This window comes from Gossypium arboreum, chromosome 1, assembly GCF_025698485.1.
Source record: "Gossypium arboreum isolate Shixiya-1 chromosome 1, ASM2569848v2, whole genome shotgun sequence".
NCBI lineage: Eukaryota > Viridiplantae > Streptophyta > Magnoliopsida > Malvales > Malvaceae > Gossypium > Gossypium arboreum.
Genome location: NC_069070.1, coordinates 86,151,749 through 86,157,951, shown reverse-complemented (window position 1 = coordinate 86,157,951; position 6,203 = coordinate 86,151,749). Strand labels below are relative to the sequence as shown.

At 37.3% G+C, this 6,203-nt stretch overlaps 1 non-coding gene across 1 annotated transcript; it reads right to left on the bottom strand.

The window, feature by feature from the left end:
* Positions 1-3,603: 3,603 nt before the first annotated feature.
* Positions 3,604-3,710, bottom strand: LOC128282482 (small nucleolar RNA R71). Its single transcript, XR_008272761.1, has one exon. It is a non-coding gene; the product is annotated as a small nucleolar RNA R71 (small nucleolar RNA).
* Positions 3,711-6,203: the final 2,493 nt, after the last annotated feature.

Below are 6,203 nucleotides of genomic sequence, written 5' to 3'. Positions count from 1 at the left end.
TATATGATTATAGAGGAAGTGTACTGAAAGGCTATAAGCCTATTACTGGCAGCTCTGCTGCAAATATTGTTTTAGTATCGAATTCAGTACGATTTGGTGTGTAGAGTTTGATGGGTCGATTTAATCCCCACATGGTGTCTAGGGCTGCTACGAAGTTGGTGTGTAGCGGATGGATTGGGTAGGACTCTTTGCTTGCATACTGTACTGAAATGGGCTAAGGCCCAGACTGTCACTGTTATTGAAATGGGTTGAGGCCCAGTTTGCTACTGTTACTGAAAAATGGGCTAAGACTCCAACTGAAACCGATAGGGCCTAGGCCCAGATTACGCTTACTTTGATTACTGGTTTTTTTGGGATTTCACACACCGAGTATTTGTAAACTCACCCATCTGTTATCTGTGTAGGAAATCCCCAGGCTTAGACGGATCAACGGTGGCCACTCAACGTAGTTATTTCTTTTTATATTATAAACAAGGTTTTATTTTGGGTTTTTAAGATGTAATAAGGCCGCTTTTATTTTTATTTAATTTGGTGATTTATTTTCTTGAATGTTTACCTGTTAGTAGTAGGACTCGGGTTTTAAAATTAAAAAGTTATAAACCAATGATTTACTACAAATACCACGTTTACGCAATGCAAAATGAGAGTTTTCGAAACAACTATTGTTTTAAGAGTTCAATAAAAACCTAATATGATTTTTCTAAAATAAACTGAGTTTTCCTTTTGAAAAGACACCTTAAGTTTTAATCAACCCAAAAGAACTTTTAAGAAAAACGATTTCTCATCAAATTTGTGTTTTTGGAAAAACCACTCCAATGCGACATCAGAGATTCGGCCATAACGTCTAGGCCGTGTTTGGGGTGTTACAATGAAACTTTCACATACGCCAATTCACATATTATAAGCACGAAAAATAATATTAAATTATTTTTTGACTCGAATTTGTGGTCCCAAAACCACTATTCCGACAAGGGTCTAAACTGGGCTGTTACAACTCTCCCCCCTTAGGGATTTTCGCCCCCGAAAATATTACCATTGAACAGATTTGGATATTGCTGTCTCATAACATCTTCGGCCTCCCACGTGGCCTCTTCAAAACCATGTCGATGCCACAATACTTTTACTAACAGAATTTTCTTATTTCACAGTTCTTTAATCCCATGAGCTAAGATACGAATCGGTTCTTCTTCATAGGTCATATCAGATTGAATTTTAATCTCAGACGGAGAAACCACATGTGAGGGATCGGATATGTATCGTTAAAGCATTGATACGTGAAATACATTATGAATCTTTTCTAACTCAGGTGGCAATAACAATCTATAAGCAACCAGCCCAATACGCTTGGTAATCTCTTACGGCCGGATGAACCTCAGACTTAATTTGCCTTTTCTGCCAAATTGGAGTACTTTCTTCCACAGAGATACTTTCAAAAACTCTTTGTCACTGATCTCAAATTCAATATCTTTTCGTTTCAAATCAGCATAAGATTTTTGATGATCGGAAGCTGCTTTTGATAAACCGTAATTTATACATGTTTTTATCCCATGCTTAGCACATTTATGGATGGTTTCTCCTTAGATTTGGTGAATTCGATGCTCCTAATTCTTTGATTTCATGTTTTATACTTAGGTGAGCATAGGAGAGTAAAAAGAGCGAGAAACAGGCCGAAAATGGAGAGAATGGACCCACTTGAGAAATCAACACGGCTTGGACTTCCTCACACGGGCATGTCCCACGGCCGTGTCCCTTTGGAAAGATCAAAGCACGACTTACACGGGTAGACTACACGCCCGTGCCTATTCAATAGCCTTGACCATAGGCTGGAGTAATTACACATGGGCGTGTCATACGGGCGTGTCCCTGCCGAGCCCAAGTATAACCCTATTCAGAAAAGGCCAATTTTGAGGGCTCTTAGGCATTCTAAAGCCTATTTAAACACCTGAGGAGGCACTTAGGAAGGAGGTGCGGAGTAGGAAGCAGGGAATTACTCAAGGAAAGTTGATTGATCCAACTCAGAAGCCGGATTCATCATCAAGACTGAAGATCTCCCTTCAAGTTCCTTCAGGAGTTTTGGGTTTTCTTATGTTTTGTTATCTTTATGCTTTTGAGATGTTTTCATTCATAAGTATGAACTAAACCCCTAAATACCTAAGGGGAATGAAACCTAAGATAGATCTTGTTATTATTATCTGAATTATATGATAAATATTTGACTTGTTCTTAATTATGTGTTCTTAATTCTTGTATAAATATTCCAGGATATTGATTCGAGTTAATGCTTTTATTCAGAGGAGGAATAGACCCTGTCTAAGGGTAAATTTGTCATAATTAAGTGGAGTTGATTGCACGCCTAGAGATAGGGTGATAAGATTTTTCCGGATTAGGGTGAAACCTAATAAGGGGATCCATAGATCAATTTAATGCAACACTAGGTGTTAATTAGAAAAAGATTCCAATTAATCAACCAAGGGTTAGACGTTATTAGTCTCAAGAGAGATAATAATATAACTTAGGGATTTCTACGGATCAAGTCAAATGAATAAATCGTCTGATTCACAGTCAAATAACAAGTTAAGTCTAGGTGAATTTTTCCTTAGGTATTGTCTTAATCAATCTAATTTTCTAAAAAGTATCTTCCCAAATTTTCTCTCTGTGCACTCTTAGTTTAGTAATTAATCTAGATAAACAATTCCCTTAATTTTTAGGCTAGATAATAAAAAGAAAGTAATTACTACTACTTTTGGTTCGACAATTCGGTCTTGCTAAAGCTATACTACTGTTCGATAGGTACACTTGCCTTCATTGTGATAATAGTTAGTTTTAAGAACGATTAATTATAAATATTTAAAACTTTTTGCGAATATCACGTATCAAGTTTTTGGCACCGTTTCCGGGGAACTAAGACTTTAGGAACACTCGATTTTTATTACTTTATCCATTTTACTTTATTTGCAATTTAAAATTTTATTTTCTTTTCTAATTTTTCTTTTATTTGTTCGTGGCAGGTTTTTATAGTGTATGACTAGAAGAAACCTGTCGGGACCATTACTGTTTGATAATGAGATCGATCGCACAGTTTGCAAAAATTGAAGAGAAATAAGGCAAAGCTTACGATACACAGAGGAAGAGCAAGAGAACGATACTTCAACCACAACCGAGGAGATGGCTGAAAACCAGGAAAATCCGCTACCTCCTACGATTTCCGCTGATCTAGTAAATCAGAATCTTGCTCCATGTACTATGTATGATTATGCTAAACCTTCTTTAATAGGAACTGAATTGAACATAGTTAGGCCTGCTGTTGCTGCGAATAATTTTGAACTGAAACCTAACACCATTCAAATGATCCAACAGTTTGTTCAGTTTGATGGTTTGTAGGACGAGGACCCAAACGTTCATTTGGCAAATTTCTTAGAGTTTTGCGACACTTTTAAAATCAATGGCATTTCTGATGATGCCATTCGGGTTCGGTTGTTTCCCTTTTCGTTGAGGAATAAGGCTAAACAGTGGTTGAACTCGTTACCACGAGGGTCAATCACTACTTGGGAACAAATGACCAAAAAGTTTTTATTAAAATATTTTTCGCCGGCTAAAATGACCAAATTACGTAATGATATCTCTTCTTTTGTGCAGATGGATTTAGAAACACTCTATGATGCATGGGAGAGATACAATGACCTTTTGCAAAGGTGCCATCACCATGGGTTACCACTTTGGCTACAGGTTCAAACGTTTCATGATGGCCTGAATCCTTCGACTCGACAGATGATTGACATATCCGCTAGTGGAACTATCAGTAATAAGACACCTGAGGATGCTTATGAATTTAAAGAAGAGATGTCACTGAATAATTATCAGTGGCAAGTCATGAAGACAAAGCCAATGAAAGTAGCCGGCGTTTATAACGTCAATTCGGTCACCATGCTCTCTAATCAGGTAAAACTCTTGAATAAGAAAATTGACGGTTTTATTAGTTCTTCACAGGTTCACCCAGTAATGCAGTGCGAAGCAAGTGGTGGTGGATCGAGCAATCCAGATTACCCACCCTATGGCCACAACATGGAGAACGAGCAGTTAAGTTACATTGGTAATAATCCTCGGTCTCAAAATAATCCTTATAGTAATACTTACAATGCAGGTTGGAGGAACCACCAAAATTTCTCATGGGGAGGCCAAGGGAATCAGCGACCACTACCACCTCCAGGCTTCCAACAACCACCTTACCAACAAGATAAAAAGCCGAACCTTGAGAAGATGCTAACAAAATTCATCTCAGTGTCAGAAACTCATTTTTAGAATACCGAGATAGCACTTAAAAATAAACAAGCATCGATCCAAGGGCTCGAAACTTAGATAGGTCAACTCGTTAAATTGATATCTGAATGACCATAAGGTAGCCTACTGAATAACACTGAACCCGACCTAAAAGAACATGTGAAAGCAGTTACACTAAAGAGTGGGAAAATGTTAGCTGAATCTGAAAAGAAGCCACCACAAGAAGCTAACAGAAAGGAGGTTGAACCCGAAAACAATGAAAATCTAATGCCAAAAGAATATAAACCACCAATCCCATACCCAACAAAGTTAAAGAATGACTGCATGGATGCACAATTCGGTAAATTTCTTGAACTTTTTAAACAACTGCATATTAACTTACCTTTTGTTGAAGCTATATTGTAGATGCCTACATATGCAAAAGTTTTAAAGGAGTTTCTAACAAACAAAAGGAAGTTTGAAGACTTATCTACAGTGGAACTTAATGAGGAGTGCTCAGCCATACTCCAATATAAACTGCCAACCAAACTGAAAGATCTAGGAAGTTTTACTATTCCCTACTTAATTGGTAGTTTGAATGTTGATAAAGCACTAGCATATTTAGGCGCCAGCATTAATTTGATGCCATATAAAATGTTTAAACAACTTGGTCTAGGGGAACTTAAACCCACTAGGATGAGTATTCAATTAGCTGATAGATCTTAAATATCCTAGGGGAATTATAGAGGACGTATTTGTAAAAGTAGATAAATTTATATTCCCTATTGATTTCGTTGTGGTTAACATGGATGAAGATGTTAATGTGCCTTTAATCTTAGGTCGGTCAATTTTAGCCACTGCTAGGGCTGTAATTGATGTGGGTGATGGTAAATTGGTACTTAGAGTAGGTGATGAAGAGATTATTTTTAAAATTTATGATGCCATGAGATTTTATAGAGAACAGGATGACTTATGTTATTATATCGACTCTATTGATCTTGCTACTCAAGATTCTTTTCAGGAAATCGTACACAAGGACACGATGGAACTGTGTCTCGCTCAAGGAGAGGGGATGGATGATGATTTTGAAATAGGAACTGAACTAAACTCCAATGAAACTTCCCAAAACTAGCAGAATATGAGGGAATTAAGGTAAAAGATGAACTTAAGCAAAAAACCCTCTATTGATGAACCTCCCAAACTGGAACTTAAACAATTGCCGACTCACTTGGGGTTATGCATTCCTTGGAAATAATTCCACATTACTTGTAATTATTGCATCCAACTTGCAACCCAAGGAGAAAGAGGAATTACTCTAAGTATTAAGAGAGCATAAAAGGGCCATAGCTTGGAAAATTTCTGACATTAAAGGGATCAACCCTTCTTTTTGCACCTATAAAATTTTAATGGAAGATGAATATAAACCATGCGTGCAAGCCCAAAGACGATTGAACCCCAACATGAAGGAAGTTGTTAAAGCTAAGGTAATTAAACTCCTAGATGCTAGAATTATTTATCCTATTTCTGAAAGTTCTTGGGTGAGTCCAGTGCAGGTTGTTCCTAAGAAAGGAGGCATGACTGTTGTAGCCAATGAGAAGAATGAATTAATCCCAACAAGGACAGTCACAGGTTGGAGAGTGTGCATTGATTATAGGAAGGTAAATGATGCCGCAAGAAAAAAACCACTTTTCCTTTCCATTCATTGACCAAATGTTGGAAAGATTGTCAGGACACATGTACTACTGCTTTTTAGATGGACTCTCTGGCTATTTCCAAATTCCAATAGCTCCTGAAGATCAAGAAAAGACGACATTTACATGTCCATACAGTACGTTTGCTTATCGTAGAATGCCTTTTGGATTATGTAATGCTCCTATTACTTTTTAGCACTGCATGATGGCCATTTTTGACGAACTCGTAGAAGATGTCATGAAGGTATTTATGGA